The sequence below is a fragment of the Adiantum capillus-veneris genome, chromosome 9 (assembly GCF_014529385.1).
Source record: "Adiantum capillus-veneris isolate H3 chromosome 9, ASM1452938v2, whole genome shotgun sequence".
In the NCBI taxonomy this organism is placed as follows: domain Eukaryota; kingdom Viridiplantae; phylum Streptophyta; class Polypodiopsida; order Polypodiales; family Pteridaceae; genus Adiantum; species Adiantum capillus-veneris.
Window position 1 is genome coordinate 80,582,433 of NC_140939.1, and position 20,290 is coordinate 80,602,722.

Consider the following 20,290-nt stretch of genomic DNA (forward strand, 5'->3'; position numbering starts at 1 on the left):
CAAATTCAACCACTCACCTGGCAATGGGTCAGTTTCTGCACAACTTCTTGCTCTGTTGCTGAATATAACTGTACACAAGCGTTTTAATTTTGGCAATCGAATCAAAGCATTTATCTGCTAGAGGTTATCTTAGTAATGATTGGTATAACTGGAGAGTTAATCTCAACTACTACTGTATTTTATATACTGCTGATGTTTTGGATTAGGTTTGCTAATCTGAAACTGTACTACCCTCAGTTGTTGGTCAATTTACGCGAAAAAGTCTGAATTCAGTCTTTTGCTTCGTCAAATGGGCAAACAAGGTGCAAATTCACTTCTGAAAGAAGTTCTGGAACCCTTAAGCCAAATGGGACCTCATTGTCTATGCCAAGTCAAATTTTCTTTGCAATATGTCCCAATAGACATCCTACGCGTAGGATGTCTCCTGCTGTGTTTTGCCTGGATTTTTTGCACTGTTGGTTCCTCTTGTTGTGCTAAGCTTACAGCTGCTTTTACTTTTTGATTTGGACACCTATTAGTTGGTCAATGAGTCAGAAATCTGTTCTAACGGCCTGTTGATGGTATTGATCAGTCTAATCAACTCCAAATTGGACCAAAATTGACTAGGAGGCTTGCCTTAGGCTATATAACACCTTACTATGCTCAAAGTCAAAGTCTGGCTTGATTTTCTTGCATTAGACATCCTACGCGTAGGATGTCTTTTTCATCAGAATAGCTTCAAACTCAAAGCCCAGGCTCCTCTTGAGTTGCTGATCACTTTGGTATACTCAGAATTCAGTTTGGAGTCCCAAATCACTCAGAAGACATCCTACGCGTAGGATGTCTTTTTGGCATGTTTGACCCTGGATTTGTTCCACAGCTTCCCCTTGATGTCAGTAACCCAGTGGTATGCTTAGATTTTGGTTTGGATGTCAAAAAGTCCCAAATTTCAGCTGTTTTTGCTTTTTCAGTCAATAATGCTAAAGTTCTCTTTGAATCCAATTTTCTTACCCAAATGAATTGAAACACCTTTCAGTCACTCAATATATCATGCAAGACATACTCATGCAGCCATCTTATGGTTTTGGTCTCAAAATAATGTTTTGGCACTATTTGGGTAGGATGTCTAGCAATTTCAGTCTACCTGGGCTTATCCTGTCAAGATATGGCCAAATTTCCACTTTCCAGTTGAAATTAGGGTAAACCCTACCTTTTGAACACATTGGTCAACTCAAAATCCCAAAATTCCTCCCAGATTAGTCTGCAAACATCCTATGCATAGGATGTCTCCTGCTTAAAATTAAAGTTTTTTTCCTGACAGGAATGCTCATGATGCTCTGTAGATCTATCAGAAACACTCACAGTAACTTTTGGACTTCAATTAGGCTTTCAAACACACTTTTGTGTCTTTTTGTGTCTTTTACAAACTTGTAATGATTCTACCAAGCAAGTGTACATGCATGCAATGCTCTAGATCCTGAATCATGATGTCCTACTTACTCTACTCCTACCTATCATGTAAAATGGTGATAATGGTGTTTTTGGTTGCTTTTTGGCCTCTCCGGACTCTCAAGCTCTCCTCTCACTGCTTCTACCACCCCAAGCCCTACTCTAGAACTCAACTATCACCCAATACTACCTAAGTCTACCTCCTCTACCTAAGTCGAAGGATCTAGGCCAGACACACGCTTCCTAGACTCCCTCTAAGACCTAGAGAGTCCTCCACCCTCTAATCCTATCTAAATGTAAAGCGAGATTCTTGGCAAGCCAAAAATCCCAATCCTCAAGGATTAGTCTCGGTCACCTACCTAAGGTTTTCGTCCCCGGAAGCGGCGCCAATGTTGGACGGATACGCCGCGGCGGACGTCAGCACAGCGAGAACTCACCTAACATGTAATGTCAGCTAAGGACGAAGCTCGACCCGCAGGCACGTGGAAGCAAGCATAAGGTGTCAACCTACACTCGATCGACTCCTAACCAATTCCTACAGAGGTCTCTACCAATTGTCTAAGTCACAGCCTTCAAGAGTGCAAGAGAGGAAACTTCCTACAACGCTTTCTAGAGCCGAGCACCCATCAAACAATCTCAAAACACCATAGAACTTGAAGGAGACCCTACTAATACCAATAGGTCACTCTCCCTAAGGTCTATGAACCAAGATCCCGACCCAAAACACACAGTGCAGAAACACGTAGGATGTCTGGCCGAAATCTGCAGGTCTTCGTTTTTGAAATCTAAAGTGCTTAATGTGTAGTTCTACTCAATGTGAACGTGTGGATATGCTGCAATGCAAAATCGGACAACGTATGCTCACCCAAACAACCGATGAAGCTCGTAGAAGGAGCTCATAAAGCCGGACTGTACGCGCGCAATGTTGGTATCGACACGTAGCTCTAGTCGAGGGCAACACGCTGCACTTCTCAACACTCAATTCCGACCATCGGAGCACACGTAGCGTCAAGATGAAGCTCACTCTCTCTCTCTCTCTCTCTCTCTCTCTCTCTCTCTCTCTCGTACACAGTACGCTCACTCACAGACTTCAAACTTGTTTTAAAATGACAAAAGGTTTTTCGTTAAGGTCAAAAAGTGGTATATATACCTTACAATGTCTCAAATCCTAAAGTTCCAAAATCAATCATCTACTCAATCTAACTATCAAAACTGGGATACAATTTGGAAACTTCTATAAGTCCCAATAATTACAAGGTGAAAAATCGGGTTTTCCTCAATGAATGAATAATTACAAAAATAATAGTCCTCCGAGTAGTTAGATGCCATGGGGTGTGTCCAGCTTCTAACAAGGATGCAAGACTAAAGAATAAGTTAGATTTGATAAAAGATAAAGGATTTGACCAAAGAGGGTGATTGGGCCCTGATGTAGTATGATAGTAGCCTTGACAACCAACACACCACACAAAGAAAGATCTCAAAAAGGTGGTTTGGTCCGTATATTTCCAAGCATGTGCATAGAAATGCTACATATACTTGAGCAAGCTCGATGGAATATAGATGACAACTCCCATACTAGGTAAAAGAATCAAGATGTTCAAGTGAAGACATGATAATGATCCTTTTGATTCACAACAAAATGAAGATAAAGAACCTAATGGCATTGCCAAGGATGAGGATAAAGAAGCAAAGGCATTAGGCAAAATTTGGACTCACAAAGGGGCCCTTTAAGGAGTTTGACTTTACCTCTCTCTACCAAAACGGGCGCATGGATAATTTTTTGCAAATAAACTCCAAAGTTAGCGGAGGTTTGACAGTTAGAATGTTCTCTTCAAGCTCTATCTACTGATATATAGCACGCCATGAGATTCTTTATATTTTAAAATCTTCTAAAATATGAGGAATCTCATAGCGTGCTATATATCAGTAGATAGAGCTTGAAGAGGACATTCTAACTGTCAAACCTCCGCCAACTTTGGAGTTTATTTGAAAAAATTTATCCATGCGCCCGTTTTGGTAGAGAGAGGTAAAGTCAAACTCCTTAAAGGGACCCTTTGTGAGTCCAAATTTTGCCTAATGACAATCTCCTAGACTTTGTAGAAGATGAAAACGACATCCAAATATTTGTTAATGAAGGTTAAACCTACATAACCAAAATGTTCGCACATGCAGGAGGATGTGAATGTTTAAAGTGGTGGATGTCGTGCTGTGGCATGTGCACGATGTGAAATAACAACACTTACCTCACGTTTGACACCTTCTGATGCATGGTAATAAAAGAAATCATGTACATATTGTGATATATGAGCAACTATTGTAGTCGCTATCCTGTACATATCTATTTGGCGAGTCGTGACCCTAGATATGGTACCTTTGAAGGTTTTACTACTTCATAAAATGCCTGATTTTATTTTTTGATGTACATATTCCAAGATTTTCATGGTGACACACTCATCTCGTTTACAAAGATTGATGCTGGCAAAAACAGTGGAAAATAACAGCTAACATGTGCCGTCATATAATATACATATACATATATATATATATATATACCCAACATGGAAAAGTAATGAAAACTGATACATATTCATGATTTTTATGTTTATGAAAATTATCCCACAAGTTTAGGGATTTTTTGACTCCGTTTGGAATCTTTTACATAAAAAATGATCTTTTTTGGATCAAAAATGAGTTAAAAAAGACCTAGTTTGGGTTGAAAGTGGCAAAATGGCCCAAAAATTGACACATCATTTGATATTTTTGAAAGATGAGAAGGAAAGATAGCATTCAATCATATAAGAAATGGACAATATCATAGGAAGATTATAGGGAATTGGTATTGGGATGTAGGGGAAGCATGCTCTCACAATCCTACATGATGCTAATTTTTGTAAAAAATTTTACGTGGCAGGCATCCACTGTCTCATGGAAGGACTATTTTGTGTACAAGATATGGAAGATTTTTACCTCCTAGTTGTCTTAGTGGGCAAAGAATCCCCAAGGGATCCACCATTTTGAAATTATATATATCATGTGCATTCAAAAGGTAAATTTGAAACCCTTGTACACACATATTTTCCCGGAATGAAATGACCCCTCTTTCTTTATAAACCTACAACTATACCTTTCTAGAATTTTGAAAACCCATTATAATGAATTCACATGGTACATTAAGGTGAAGCCTTTGGGTAAGTGCGAGGACAAAGGATCTTGGGCAAGGGGGCCTTTATGGAAGGCTATATAAGCATAGGTTGGGTGGAGATCAATGGGTTAGGTTGGGTGGAGATCAATGGGTGGAGATCAACGACATTACCCCTTTTCCATAGAGCCACTCGGTGAGGAGTGAGCCGGTTTGCCAGGCTTTTGGCATTGCATGTAGACCATTTGTGGATCTGTTTACTGAGACACTGAGTGTCTGTCCATGGTTTATGCACATCCGCAGTTTTCTCTCTGATGGCTTAGTGGTTGAGGGTGACTCCTACTTTGATAGGTTTTGTCAACTTGGACACAGTTTGGTGTTCTTTTACCAACCCTCGCAATAGTGACGATTGCGTATGCTTGTGTGGCTACAGACTTTGCGGTTTCATAGGTATTTTGGAAAAAATGGTTGTCGTGAAGGTGGAAGCTTGTAATTTTCTTTATACTATTTAAAGTTACGATTATGTAATTGGGGCCGAGGCTACGTCATGATTCCATGAAAGAGGTTTGGCTTTTGAATAAGATTTGTGCTTGTATGAGAGCTGAAGTTTCATGGATGAAATTTTAGTGATTTTACTACTAGTTTGAAGTAAACCTGGATGTGAATTGGTGATCCTTCCATCACGAACTCGCTTCCAAAAACAAGCAGATTCCAAGCACAACAGGAGAGAGAGTTTGTGCGTGTTTTTTCATGAACACTCTTAAACTTTAAACCATCTTTAGGAAGAGGGCTGGTAATTTTTTGTAACACTTTTTTGCAAAGTGTTTGTGATTCTCATCACACGAATTCCCATAGCCAAAAGTTTCACACCTTCCCAGCTAAGCCACACAACTTCTCAATAACTGTAATGTTTAATTTGCAAATAAACTCCTTCTTGCCCTCCTTTGTCCTCTTTGGACACTCCATTTTGCACTCTTTCACTACAAAAGGCGGTAAATATCCATGGTAAACTTTGAGAAAGTTTTTAGTGTTCTTGTGCTTCCAAATTTTCATTAGGACTTTGTATCAACTTAAATATTTACTTTGTTTGTCTTTTGAATCTTTTAAATCTTTATATCATTGGAAATAGGGTGGATGGGCTCATGTTTATCACCTGATACCTCCAATTAGGCATCCAACCATAACTTTCAAAAGAAAAAACCATAACTTAGAAATAATAATGGAAGTGTGAAAAAACATAGTGTGATTTTGTGAGTAGGAAAGCAAAGAAACTGTCAAATGGGCCTCTTGAGACCATAGGGAAGGAGTCTTACCAAATGGCGAGCGAACATTATGGAGCAAAGACAAAACCGAGCGACTTTCTCACAAACATTGAGCTTTGTTACTAGCAGCATCTCATGTGACATTCTATCAATACTGAAAACAGTCTGTGCCAAATTAGTAGATCTCAGTCCATGCCTCCTCATCAACTATGCACATAGCATGTGCACATACACACTATTATACACACCTATCATAAATTTTTCTATGTTATCTAGATTAATAATGGATAATCAATGCTTATACGACTGTATCTAGTTAGGTGTAGATCCTTGCTGTCACAAATTGGACGTTATGGCATGAAGAATAAAACAAGTTTGTAGAACAAAGAGTTGGAACTTTGTAGAAAATTGGTAGGTTGATTTTTGATAGACCTGAGTTATAAGAAGGTCATTCAGTTTTCATGGAGATAATGAGGTCTACACGGAATATGAAAAATGCAACTCCAACCCTTCTAGATTTTAGGGGAAGCAGTTCTTAAAGCAGAACAAAGGGTTGGAACTTTTTAGAAATTTGGTAGGTGTAGAAAATTGGTAGGTTGATTTTTGATAGACCTGAGTTATAAGAAGGTCATTCAGTTTTCATGGAGATAATGAGGTCTACACGGAATATGAAAAATGCAACTCCAACCCTTCTAGATTTTAGGGGAAGCAGTTCTTAAAGCAGAACAAAGGGTTGGAACTTTTTAGAAATTTGGTAGGTTGATTTTTGACCGACCCAAGTTATAAGGAGGCCATTCAGTTTTCATGGAGATAATGAGGTCTACACTGAATGTGAAAAATACATCTCCAACCCTTCTAGATTTCAAGGGAAGCAGTCCTTAAAGAGACTAGTGAAACTTCCAGCAAGATTATTAAAATAAGTCCACATTTGAATATCCTTAGACATCAAACATTGCGTAGCTATAGTTGTAGAAGGGATTGAATATGTGTAGAGTATTCAATCCAAAGCTATGGTCATTACTTGGATGGAGGGAGAGAGAGAGATGGCATGGTAGTGGCATCAAACTATGGAGGTTTGATGCCACTACCATGCCAATTCTCTCTGTGTGTGTGTGTGTGGTTTGTAAGTGATTTGAGAAACCTCTCTCTCTCTCTCTCTCTCTCTCTCTACCAAAATTAAATTGGAAGCTTGATGCCGCTACCATGTCAACCATTGTTCAAGAAAAGTGTGCCTCAACTTAGCCTTGAGCCGATTTCATCACTAGTTTCTCTCACAAATGTTTTGGGTAAGCAGTAGATGTTGAAAAATGAAAATAGCAAGTTAAAGGGAGGGGGAGAAGGAGAAAATATGCTTGGAAAATTCATGAAATAAGAGCTAAATTGTGAAAATAATATGCTATTTGGAAAAATTTCTTATTTGAATCTACATAAATTGAATTTTGTACTTTGTGAAATTGATTTCCCCCGAACATTGATGCCAACTCTCTTCTCTCTCTCTCTCTCTCTCTCTCTCTCTCTCTCTCTCTCTCTCTCTCTCTCGTGCGTTTGGACTTTGCAGATGAGTTCAGAAACATCTCTCTCTCCGCTAGCAAAACCTAAAAAACAAACCTATTTGAGCCACTTCAAAGCAGTACGTGTCGGCAAAGACTCTTTCTAGTAGGTTTATTTTTTAGTTTTTGGGTGAGCATTGGATATTGAAAATTCAAAATAGCTAGTTAAAGGAAGGGGGAGAAGGAGAAAATTCGCTTGGAAAATTCATGAAAATAGCTGAATTGAAAAAAGTGTGTTATTTGAAAAAAATTCTATTTGAATATACCATAGAGGGAAAATTCGTACGTTTGTGAAATTGATTTTCCTTGAACAACTGATGCCGACACTCCCTCCTTCTCTCTCTCCCTCTCTCATGTGCCACACACGTCTTGTATCTGCAGTTGAGTTGAGAAATCTCTCTCTCTCTCTCTCTCTCTCTCTCTTACCAACAAAAGCACTCAAGAATCATCACCCTTTGTAAGAAAGATTGATACAAATGACCACTTAGGAATCAAAATAGTCAAAAACCTAATATCATGTCTAAGGAATTCAATATTGAAATCCCCGCTTAAACCTTCAGCTTGACTGTTTGTGTGACAAAATTAGGCAGCCTTGAGGCCAATGGTGCAACAAAAATGTTTTTTGCTCTCAATAGAAAAGCCCAAGGACTTTTCCACTCACATTCTTTCTTCGTGCTTCATCATGATCCATGATTCCAGCTGATGTTTTCAATACAATATGGCCAAACTATCTTGAAAGAAGAAGGCGTGTTGTCCAAGCCTTTAGCTCACCAACTGCTACATCATAACGAGGAATAATCACTCCACACTTGTTCAATCTCCTATTCAACTCCACAACAATTCTCTCAGATCTATGGTCATCAACAAGCTAAAACTCTCCAATGTAGCCAAATTTTTGCATGACGATGAGGAACTTAATGATCACTTTCAATGAAGGCTTGAGAAGAAATTGCCTCTTACCCCGCTTCTCAGCATTGTACATATTCTTCAAAGCATAATTTAAAACACTAATTTGCACCATCTTGGCGGGCTGACAAGAAGAAACGCCCCCTGCTGGCCGCTACCGATGCGATCTCCTGAGACGTCGTAGGGGTTTGCAAGTGCAAGAGAGTTCGTTCTCTCTCTCTCTCTCTCTCTCTCTACCAAAAACAAAAACAAAACTGTTGGACTGTTTTTGTTTTTGGTAGAGAGAGAGAGAGAGAGAGAGAGAGAGAGAGAGAGAGAGAGAGAGAGAGAGAGAGAGAGAGAGAGAGAGAGAGAGAGAGAGAGAGAGAGAGAGATTACAATTGAGTTGAGAAGTTGGTGTAGCCGACACTCTCTCTCTATCTCTATCTCTCTCTCTCTCTCGTAGTTGAGTTGAGAAATTGGTGTAGGCGACAGTCGCTGTGTGTGTGTGTGTGTGCACACATAAGTTACCTGGCATTTGAAATCTAAATATCAATAAAGACAATTGACTGGCAACCACAAAGCCATTGGAATACACATCTCGTAGTTGAGTTGATATCTGTGTGTGTGTGTGAGTGTGTGTCTCTCTCTCTCTCTCTCTCTCTCTCTCTCTCTCTCTCTTACATGGATCTCTCTCTATCCTCTCTCTTTCAACCAAAAACAAAAACAAAACTGCTGGAAACAGTCTCTGTGTGTGTGTGTGTGTGAGAGAGAGAGAGAGAGAGAGAGAGAGAGAGAGGGAGAGAGCGAGAGCGAGAGAGAGAGAGAGAGAGAGAGAGAGAGAGAGAGAGAGAGAGAGAGAGAGAGAGAGAGAGAGAGAGAGAGAGAGAGAGAGAGTATCCGACGAAGCACCCGATTCTCTCGTCAAAATATAACCTCAAAGGAACATTGGTGCAGAGCTTGAAGTGAACGGGGGCAGAATTTCTCCCTCAGAGAGCGCGTGCTTTGTTTTGAGAAGAGATAGAGTGGATGGAGGGGCAGCGGAGGCTACCTATGTGAGCACCAACAACCTTAGAACAACCGGGGATCTGCCATTTGGGATTTATGATAAGGATGAGCTTGTGATTTATGGGACATTAGGCAGGGAAACTTCCACATCTACGAATAAACAAAGGATGGGCACATTGCTGTGGCTTTTGCACCTTGCCATAGTAATGAGGTAGGATGGAGTATAGAGTGCGTGCGCATGTAAAAAAAAACTAATGGAAATAGTCGGCACGGACTGTTTCAAAAAGTTTTTTTTAGTGTTTGAGAGAGAGAGAGGAGAGAGAGAGAGAGAGAGAGAGAGAGAGAGAGAGAGAGAAGAGAGGAGAGAGAGAGAGAAGAGAGAGTAAGCATGGTGGAGGCATCCAAAAGACATCAAAAAACTCGTAAGAAAAACCTCTAGAAACAGTCTGCATTGGTACAAACTGTTTCGAGAGGTTTTGTTTATTGTTTATTGTTTTTATATATATATATATATATATATATATAAAGAGAGAGAGAGAGAGAGAGAGAGAGAGAGAGAGAGAGAGAGAGAAGAGAGAGAGAGAGAGAGAGAGAGAGAGAGAGAGAGTAGGCATGGTGGAGGCACTTAAAAGACATCAAAAAACTCGTAAGAAAAACCTCTTGAAACAATCCGCATCGGTGCGAACTATTTCAAGAGTTTTTTTTTATTGTTAGAGAGAGAGAGAGGCATAGAGAGAGAGAGAGAGAGAGAGAGAGAGAGAGAGAGAGAGAGAGAGAGAGAGAGAGAGAGAAGAGAGAGAGAGAGAGAGAGAGAGAGAGAGAGAGAGAGAGAGAGAGAGAGAGAGAGAGAGAGAGAGAGAGAGAGAGAGAGAGAGAGAGAGGCTTTCAATGACAACCAATTGCAAGTTGTGTTTGTGAGGTAACTGGGTTTTTTACAGCGTACAACTTGAAAGAGATATGAGAGCATATAGTCTACTAAGCCAATCGGGAATGTGAATAAAAAAAGAGTGTTGGCATTGCATGGAGCGCCTACAAGATGGTGAAGCCACTTCTCTACAAAACCAAGTATACCACCTAGGAACCAGATTGAGAGAGGGGACACTCTCTACTCCATTGTGCGCTATTATGAGGGTCTCATCGTTTCAAAGCATGATTCAAAAACTACAAATGGATATGATGATGAAGATATTTATGCAGGTGATGTTATGAGAAAACCCATATAAGGATTTGAATATATATCTCTCTCCCATGTTGGTCTGCATGCCGGATTTGTCTTGGTGCATCCATACTTGTAAACATTTCCCAACATACTTGTAAACACTTGTAAACATAAGACTACTCAAGAGATGCATTTTTTCAAAGAGAGAGAGATAGAGAGAGTCGGCATGGTAGTGACCTTCAATGGGGGTAGAGAGAGATAGAGAAAGAGAGAGTCGACATGGTAGCAACTTCCAATGAGAGAGAGAGAGAGAGAGAGAGAAATTCTCAAAGACAACTATACGCAACTCCTACTAATCATATGAATGACAACAACCGATGTGCACTGCACGGAAATTCAGTAGTCTTGAACTTCCTTGCTGGCTTGTAGCACCACTCCAACACAGCTGGATGCCACAATGAGTGTCAAAGGTTTTGAGACATGAGGAAGGTTATCTCTTCTACAAGGATGCCCAAAGGCATACTACAATAGAAGAAGGCTTCAAATGACGTCCCAAGATTGACTACAATACCACAAGGCTTTAAAAGAATTAAGCTCCTTGATTGTCCTTCAAAAGGCATCAAAAGAGCTGATATAGGTATACATCGTAGGAAAGCTAATTGAAGGTGGGTGCTTCAGATGTGAAGCTCCTACGGTGACCAAATTGGCATCCATGATTCTTGCCTGACACCTTTTACTTTCCTTAGTAAGACCTACCATCTTCTGAAAAGGACTAGGGTGCTTGCCTGTCACCCTTCGCTTTCCTCTAGTAATAGTTGCCTGACCTTTGCTTTCTTTGAACAACACGGCCACCTCATAAGCTATTAAGTGCCCTTAAGCTCTTCACAAATATGTCTCTCTACAAAGAATATCACAAGTAGGTGAGTCCTATTAATCTTTAGTTCCACGCTGGTTGTTTTAGTAGCTAGACAAGAAATTATTGCCCTTGCAGGGCAATATGTGCGCCTATATACAAAAGCTATGGAGGTGGCGTATACATGCAAGTGATAGGGTGGATGCAACTAGTGCAGTTTGGGACACATTGCAAAAGAGACCACCGCTAGAGGAAAGCAAAGGTAGTGCGTAGGGCATCTCACTATTGGTGCTAGTACGAATCCTCATGAGTAAAGAGTTGAGAGGCTATGGATGGTGCAATTGCCATTATTACTAGCATTGATGCTCATGGATGGGTAGCAGTAGTAGTTGGATATTCCAATTTTTCAAATAAGTTGTGAGTTGGGTAGAGAGAGAAAGGGAGGGAGGGGGGGGGGGGAAGGTATTTTGGGATAGCTAAGCTATTGTATATCTTTTGATATGCAAATGCCTTTTATGATTTTTTAAATTATCAATCATGTTTGGCTCTGCTCACTCTTATGATTGCTCGAAAAGTTTTGCTTGGAGTTTGGAGTTTCCCTAGGGAAGCAATATATTATATGACAAGTCAAGCAAAAACTAACCCTAAAGATGGATTTTGATCTACTTAAAGACACGATTTGACTAAATGCACCACATGCAACAACATTTGATTCACTCAAGTGAATGTTATGTAATTGTGAATTGACCATGTGCTAAAAGCACATCATCATTGTATGTCATTTATACTTGTAGTTCTATGCTTACAAATTGGGTGTGAATAAATTTTTTGTTAAATCAAATTAAAATTTATTAGAGCCTTTAGACTCAGGTTTCTTGTTTAACACTAGGCTGATAATGGGACACTTATATGTCCTAGGACACTTTTACGTTTTGCGAAGTGATCATTTTTCTTGCATTATTTAAGGAGATTCAAAAAGAAAGATTTAATCTTATATATCCACAAATTTGTCTTATGAGCTTTAAAAAATTGTTATTTTTTTGGGGGGTTTGGGGGGTTCACTATAATAAAAAACTGCGTATAACGTGGGCTCAATAGTAAGGATTAATTTATTCTCTATTTTCTTACATTTTCACATACAAAAGGGTGTCAAAAAAATGATCTTGAATTTTTTTTACAGATTGAATAGAAAAACTGTCCCTTTTATTGATGAAAAATTCATAGCTAAGGGGTTTATACATAGTCCTTGAACGCATGTGATATATAGGTTCTATATATAGGGACCCCTTCGAGCTTTTTTTATGCTACTAATTCCACCTTTAATCTTATTCTTGCAAAGAAATTCTCAACATAAAGCGTGTGCTATTTTTGGCCTTTCTATAGAGAATTGCACCTGCAACACATGAAAACTCATGTTCAAGAGATATATAGTGCTACAGTCATGTTTCTAAGGAGAACCAAATGGTTATTGTGAAATTATGACCTAAGTAAAAAAAAATTAATCCTATTTCTTTGCCAGATTTTCACATCTCCATGATTTTTTAGTGACTTTAATAAAATCCAAAGACAACTTTGACATTAGACACGTTGGTTTCATATAAACATAAAACTATTCTTCCTTGAGTTTTGGGGCAACCAGTATCCAATATAGTGAACTATAAAAGCATGGTCGAGTTTTTTGATTCAATAAGAACAAGTCATTCTGCATTAACAACTCTAGTCTTTAAACTATTTATAATTTCAATGGTCAACTATGCAAACTTTCTGGTTTATATTTGTACATAATCATGAACTCTAAATTTTCCTATATATTGAACATTCTCTAGAGGATTGAAAATATAAAAATATGGAGCCCTACTATTTTTTCATGTTTGTTGTTGTAGTACTTTCATAATATGCATAACATTGTCAATGGTGAGACCATTTTTATGTTTCTAAAGTTGTCCATGGAACTACTGACGAATGTAAAAACCTACGAGGACCTAAGAAAACATTTACTCAATAGCACCAATAAACGTAGCTATATAGTCTTTGGTGAAATGTCAACAAAATGGAAAAAAATGCAACGTTTTTGAACTTTACTCTTTGTTCCAAAACAAAATTGGTGGAAACTAAAAGAACAACATGGTATGATCACTACTTCATTGAAGTTTAGGAACAATATTCTGATATGGTTTAGATAAGTTTTCAGCCTTTTTAGGATGCAATTGATTGCAAATGATCATTGTTTTGAGTGAAACGCTATGGTATATCAGCTTTGGAGGCTTACCATGACCAAATAGTGAGGAATTTCCAAAGTTGCTCATTTTTTCGATATCTTGACTTCCAAGCACAAGAAAAGATTTTTCAGAAAGGATGGATATAATATGAGTTTGGAGGTTTTTGTGAAAACTTAAAAGGCCACTTTCATGTCTTATTAGATTACCATCTTAGTGTTAAAAGGTCTTCCTGGTGATATATAGTATAAAGACATATTTATAGTCTATACCATCAACGTATTCAATTAGCTAACTAACAATCGTTTTACGTGAGTTCAACATGGGTAGAACATGGGTAGTATCGAAATGCAAACATTTTAGGCAAATCAGAAGAGATACATTAACCAAAACGGTTTTTATATTCTATTTTTAAAAGAATTTTAAAATAAGGGGACATTTTGTTCACGTGAACATGTTAAGAGGGGTTTTCTAACCTGTGATTTTTTGCAAGTATCGTATTCACATGCATCCACACCAGATATGTTGTGGATACATGACTCTCATGTGAGTGTCCAATTCCGAAAAACGTATAGGAATCGCCTTTTTTCTCTATTTCACATGGTATATTTCAACAGGCAACCTCATTTGGAAAGTATGTTTTAAGAATTCCCTCCATGCATTGTATTATATGTTGCAATTGCCTAGTGTTAATTTTATTTGCACTCTCTCTCTCTCTCTCTCTCTATATATATAAAGAAGAGATTGATTTCTCCTACTTGGAAATTTGATGCGAATGCACAAATGCTAATTTTTGAGAAGAGCGAGTATAATTGTGATCCATGTAGGCAAAGAAGTTTAAAATTTGGTGTAAGTAGTTGTAAGGCTCAAGTTAAATTGTAAGAGAAAGAATAATAAATTATTCGTAAAGAGCATTCTTGTGTAAGCATTTCAAAACGCTCAAGTTTTGTATGATTCACAATTCACAAGAGAGAGAGAGAGAGAGAGAGAGAGAGAGAGAGGGAGAGGGAGAGACGCTGATGCGTGTGTGCGCATGCTGTGGGCGACGAGAGAGAGAGAGAGAGAGCCGGGCTGCCTATAGAGGTAGAGTCGGCCCTCGCGAGTCACGCCCTTTCCTATCTCATTGGCAACGACCGTTTCCCATGGCCCATCCGCTGGGGAAAATAGAGGGCCATCAGTGTTGGGCAAAGCCTATCTTTAGATTTATTTATCTGTTGGTTACTCGGTGAGCCAAAGGTCTTTTTGACCCCACAAGTGGCAACGAAATCTCAATGTAGGTTCTTTCGATCATAAGAGAGACTCAGTGGCACACATGAGGCATAATCCTCCGATAATGTGCGACAGCTACTGTCATGAATAGAGTCCTGTAGGCTGTGATGCATCTACACAGCTGAAACATAATAGAGCCTCTTGGTCTTCATGACCCTTTTTGAGCATTTAAGTCGCTCCAAAAGACAACGCCAAGAAGAGGCCCATGCAATATTCCTTCAATGGTAGCGAACAATGATGGCTCCAATCCGAGCACCACACTTGGGATAATGTCCACATCGTGCATTACCCAGCATGCAATGAAGTTCTGGACATATTCTCACAATATTTCCCACATTGTGACTTATCTCAACATCATGCGCTTCTCTGAGGGAGGCGTCGCATACCTAGCTAGGTACGGGACCGTCGGCGGGGGCCGGTGGTCCCCTGCCCCCAATCGTACCTAGCTAGGTATGCGGTGCCTCTCGAGCAGAAGCTCATGATGTTATGCATTATATGAAAAACATTGAGAAAGATTTCGTTTTCCTACATGAGAAAATTTCTAAATCTTCTTGTGTGATACTCCAGCCACGAAATCTCCATGTGAAGCCTCATGACAACAATTTCTTGGACAAAAAGTGCGTTGGAGCTTTTTATTTGGAAATCGGAATGCTTTAGGAGCTTTTTATTTGGAAATCAGAATGCCATCTCTTGGAGTGCATTGACTGCGGGATGCGTGTAGTAAGAGCAGGACACTGCACGCACAAAAGGCAGCAAGATTGATATGGGCGAAGACTAGGGATGAGTGTGGACAGTTGAACAAAGGCAATTGCAGCAAGATTGACATACAATGGATGGACAGGGACATAGAGGGCTTACGACAGAGCTGATAGGGCATTGATAGTAGCAGGGGCAACAAAGCTGAAGTACAGCGTGGAGGTAGCACAGGCTTTGCAGAGGCAGATCCTAGGCTATTGGGTGTTAGGAAACATCATTGCAACAGTCAAGGGCAAGCTGGCTGAGATGGCTCTTGAATGGGGCATGTAAGATGAGGATGTGGTAGGCCTACAGGGTTCAACGGAGGTAGACGTGGGGGTTTGGGGGAGGCGTGTGCATCCAACACGACTGTAGGGCAGCATCATTGCAACAGCCAAGGGCAAGCTATCAAAGATGGCTCTTGAATGGGGCAGGTAAAATGAGGATGTGGTAGACCTACAAGTTTAACGGAGGCAGTGGGGGTCCGAGGGAGGCTTGCCCATCCAACACGGCTATGGCGAGATGCGGCAAGTGATGGTGAGAGCTCAGAAAAAATGCATGATTATTTAATTGGTACGCCTAGGCCTAATATCATTTTTACTTGGTGAGCCAAAGGCTCTTTTTGTGATATCTGCATGCAGAGGCCACCACGTGGCGCCATTTAAATAATGCTGCGTGCGAACGTGTGAAATAAAAAATCAATGCCATGAAAAATTTCTGCGCTCCTATATAAACCATTTGGTTTCTTTGAACCAATCAATCGGAAGCAAGATAAGAGAGCGGTTGTTGCAGGTTTGTCTCTGCTCAATAATTTTTCCCTGCATCAGGAAGAGAGAGAGAGAGAGAGAGATCTGTTTTATTTGATATTGCTGCCCTGTGCATCGATGGCGGGCTGGTTTTGATATTGTATTGCCTTACTCTTTCTTGCCCTTGCCATAAGAATGGGTCTGCCATAGCTAGCTCAAGCTCGAAAGATGGTGCTCATATAAAAATCACTGAAGGCGACCTTATGGTATTGGAAATTAGAACTCTCTAATGGCGGGCGGTGATGTTGCTATTGGCAAGCGGATGTGTGTGCATGTACTTGCATATGGTTAGTATTGGCCTGCCGTCATTGATTAAATTTTTTTTGTTGTTTGTATAAGACCAAGTTGTTTCTTGGTGATCGAAAGCTCTTTTTCCCCAATTTCAAGTCGTTGAGCTTGAGATCAAGGTCGAAGTTTCACAAGCACGGATAGGGCCATAAATCAAGTTTTTACTTGGTGAGCGAAAGCTCTTTTTCACTGATTTCAAGTCGTCGAGCTTGAGATCAAGGGAAAAGTTCCACAAGCATGGATAGGTCCATAAACAAAGTTTTTACTTGATGAGCAAAAGATCTTTTTTCCCAATTTCAAGTCATCGAGCTTGAGATCAAGGTCAAAGTTCACAAGCACGGATAGGGCCATAAAGAAGGCATACTAGCTTCTTGTCTACATATTCCGCCAATGTCGGGAAGGTTTAGAGGTGATGCCTCATGTAATTAACGACGTCGATGTTGACAAACGCGATGCCATTGAGGGTGTGTAGTGCAAAATATTGATTCATACTAGAATTCCAACAAGTAAATAAGGTTACCATAGACTTTTGTGGCTGTGAACAAGTTGGGTTCATATGAGATGACAATTAGTGAGATGATGTAGTCAGTGCAAAAGATGTGAAGTTCTGTGTCGATGCTGAGGGTTGATGCAATGGGATGCAATGGGGCTGTTCGCTAGCGATTGGCAGTGTCCTCTTTCACTTTGGCGCTTGATTGCACTCTTAATTGCACCCATAATCACCTCTTTTGAGCACGTGTAGCACTTCCATTTCATTTTCTATCATTAGAGTGTGACATGTGTGTGTGTGTGTGTCTTAGAAACAAAGACTCTTTAGTACCCTTGAAAAAGGTCTTTGACAACCTGTGGCTCTATAAGAGCTTCTCACACAATAGGACAAAAGATTATTTTGCCTTATGGGATCCCAAAGCCTAAATGCTTCCTAATCCTCGCCATCATCAGATTGGCTTGTAGTGGCTACTCGTCAATTGTCCTTGCACTCCTTTCTTCCATTCAATCGAAGGACCCCAATCTGCACATGAACTTGGTCTTTGATACCCGGAGCCTTGATTGCCATAACTTTGCTTTTTCTGGTAGGAGCATGCTCAATTGAGCAGACAAAGGCCTACCGCCTACCCACAATGGTTTCGCTATCGAGTGATTTCAGCACCTTGTAACCTATACACATAGTGTGTCACCATCATTTGCAACTGCCCCCCACATCATCCATCACCTACCTCAACCTGTGAAGTAGAGCTCTCCAACATTACCCAATTCCATCACGTGGTTGTGGTATCACTCATCATGTGCTCGCCAATAATCGGTGATTATATTGCACTAAGGTCATCAACATGTGAAGGTGGAGTCTTTTGAAAAGCCACTTTACACCCAGCCTTGTCTGGCTCTTGTCACTACTTTCATCATCTTCCCCTAACCTTGCTACCTGTGGCCAGTTGCATTTGCAAAGAACTGCCCACTTGATACATGTGCTTTATGTCGCCTTCTGCAAGGTTATAGTTTTTTTTTTTCAAATTGATTTTATTTTAAGCTCCAGTGCTCACACTGCTCCCCCTTCCGGTAACACTACAAGTGTCTTTGTACAAGACCCTGCTCCCACGGAGCAGCTTTGTCCAACGGCTAGTAAGTCTCAAAACCCTAGGCTTCAAGGCCCTTTCACACAAAGAACAAAGTGTATCATCCTTCTTGTTGACCGTTGTATATATCCTTTTGCAAGCATGCATTTTATATTTGAGCATGTTCAAGGCATAATTGATAAAATGGATTACTTTATGTTATGTATGCCAAATCTATCTTCCCAAGATGTACGGGTTTACATACATTGCCTACACAATGAGTGTATGGTAAGACCGCCCATTATCATGAGCACACACACGAGCATTGTAGGAAAAATGTATGGGTGTTTATGTCATTAGCCATGGAGCTTGCATCTTCAACACAATGGACCAATGAAAATCAGCATAACAACATGACGACAATGTACAAATTTGACATGGACAATAATGAACGACAACAACAACATGATGAACGACGATCACATTACGCCAATGATGAACCATGAATCTCTACACACTAAAACTCTGTCTCCACTCGCATGATGTATTCGAATGTGAGTAAAACATGATGTATCCAGTATGAGAACCATGTTTATGCATCTAGATGTGAATCCATGCACCTATCTAAGGAAGCCTTGTATGAACCATGACCTGTTGAATCCATTGAGACCCAAACATGATGTATCTTAGGCAATCCTAGGATGAAATCAGGTTTAAAGGGGTGATTGTTAGGATTTAAACCTACTTCCATCCTATGCCTATGTGAACTATCCCTAACTGTGCTACCTCTAACGCACTCTAGTGGGAAGCAGCACTACACTTTGCATGACTACCAATGTGTCACAATACCTCTTATCTAAGAATGCCACCTCCTATGCCATGTATTAGGACATGTGTCCCAACATGTGGATTGATGCTACACTCTCCTAAGTGCTATATTGAGCACATAGCTCATTATACAAACTATATATGCATATTATCAATCTAGCTATTTTGTACATTGATTGCTTACATCAATTTTAAATTAGCACCTTAACATAAATCCTTATTATGAACGCGACTAATCATTATCTGCCATAATTTTAAGTCTTACATCCATGACTTGACCCAAAATAGTTTTGCATCATCTCGAGCCCAGTAAGCTGAGCAAACTTGGCAACAAAGTAGAAAGGTTTTCGTGCTTTGAATTGTGATGACCATCTGACCATACCCAATGTCTCTTCAAACAAAAACCATGGTCCTTCAACCACTAGTTATGCAGTAGAAAGCAGTGTTGCACAAATAATGCTTCATGCACATTGTCATCAAATATATAGAAATGGAGAATTTTTTGAATGTCTCCCATTCTTGAATGCACATAGCAAATGTGGACCAAAATGCTCACCTCACTAGAATACCAACACATAGATTGGATTTCATTTTGAATTTCAAAACTATAATTTTGAGCAAAGTCCACCACGGAGACAACGATGTCCTCCATGTACTCCATATCTTCCTTGCCACATTTGATTGAAAGCCTCTTTGATGTAACAGCTTATGTGCGTGATACTCGCAACAACATGTATTACAGAAATTTCAATTGATGATTCTGACCCCAAATCGTGTGGACTATAGTTTTGTGAGACTCTACTAGTTCCAATTCCGGTCACAAACCTTCATCTTGTAGGTCATCAGAAGCTATATGCATTGCTTCTAGCATATTTAAGGGTACGAGTGGTGGCATTTCATCCCCTTGAAGTGTTACCCAGGTCGTCCCCCTGTTTCCCCGAGTGTTTATGGTTGCTGCTAAGTGGACCCAATCCACATTGCTCGACTCGGTCATCACAGGTAGTACATCCATGTATAGAGAATCTTCCCCAACATCAGTGTCCACTTTACATGTGTAACAATACTGCAATGGGGTTGAGTGAACTCTGTGTCATATCTATGATCAATTATAAACCTGTTTCCTAGAGGATGTGCTCAACCACTTACAAGATCCATTCGAATGAGAGAATCTTCGAACTGCAAGTAGACATGGTTTTTAGACCAGTCATGCACCATTTTTTCTTCCCTCATGAAAGGACGTCCTAAGATCATCTCAGATGCCATAGTGTGCCTGGACAAATCCATAACAATGAAGGTATTTCTATTTTATGT

The 20,290-nt window shown here is 39.9% G+C and overlaps 1 pseudogene; it reads right to left on the reverse strand.

The window, feature by feature from the left end:
- Positions 1 to 8,007: 8,007 nt before the first annotated feature.
- On the reverse strand, positions 8,008 to 8,400 carry LOC147450719 (small ribosomal subunit protein uS8z/uS8w pseudogene; annotated as a pseudogene).
- Positions 8,401 to 20,290: the final 11,890 nt, after the last annotated feature.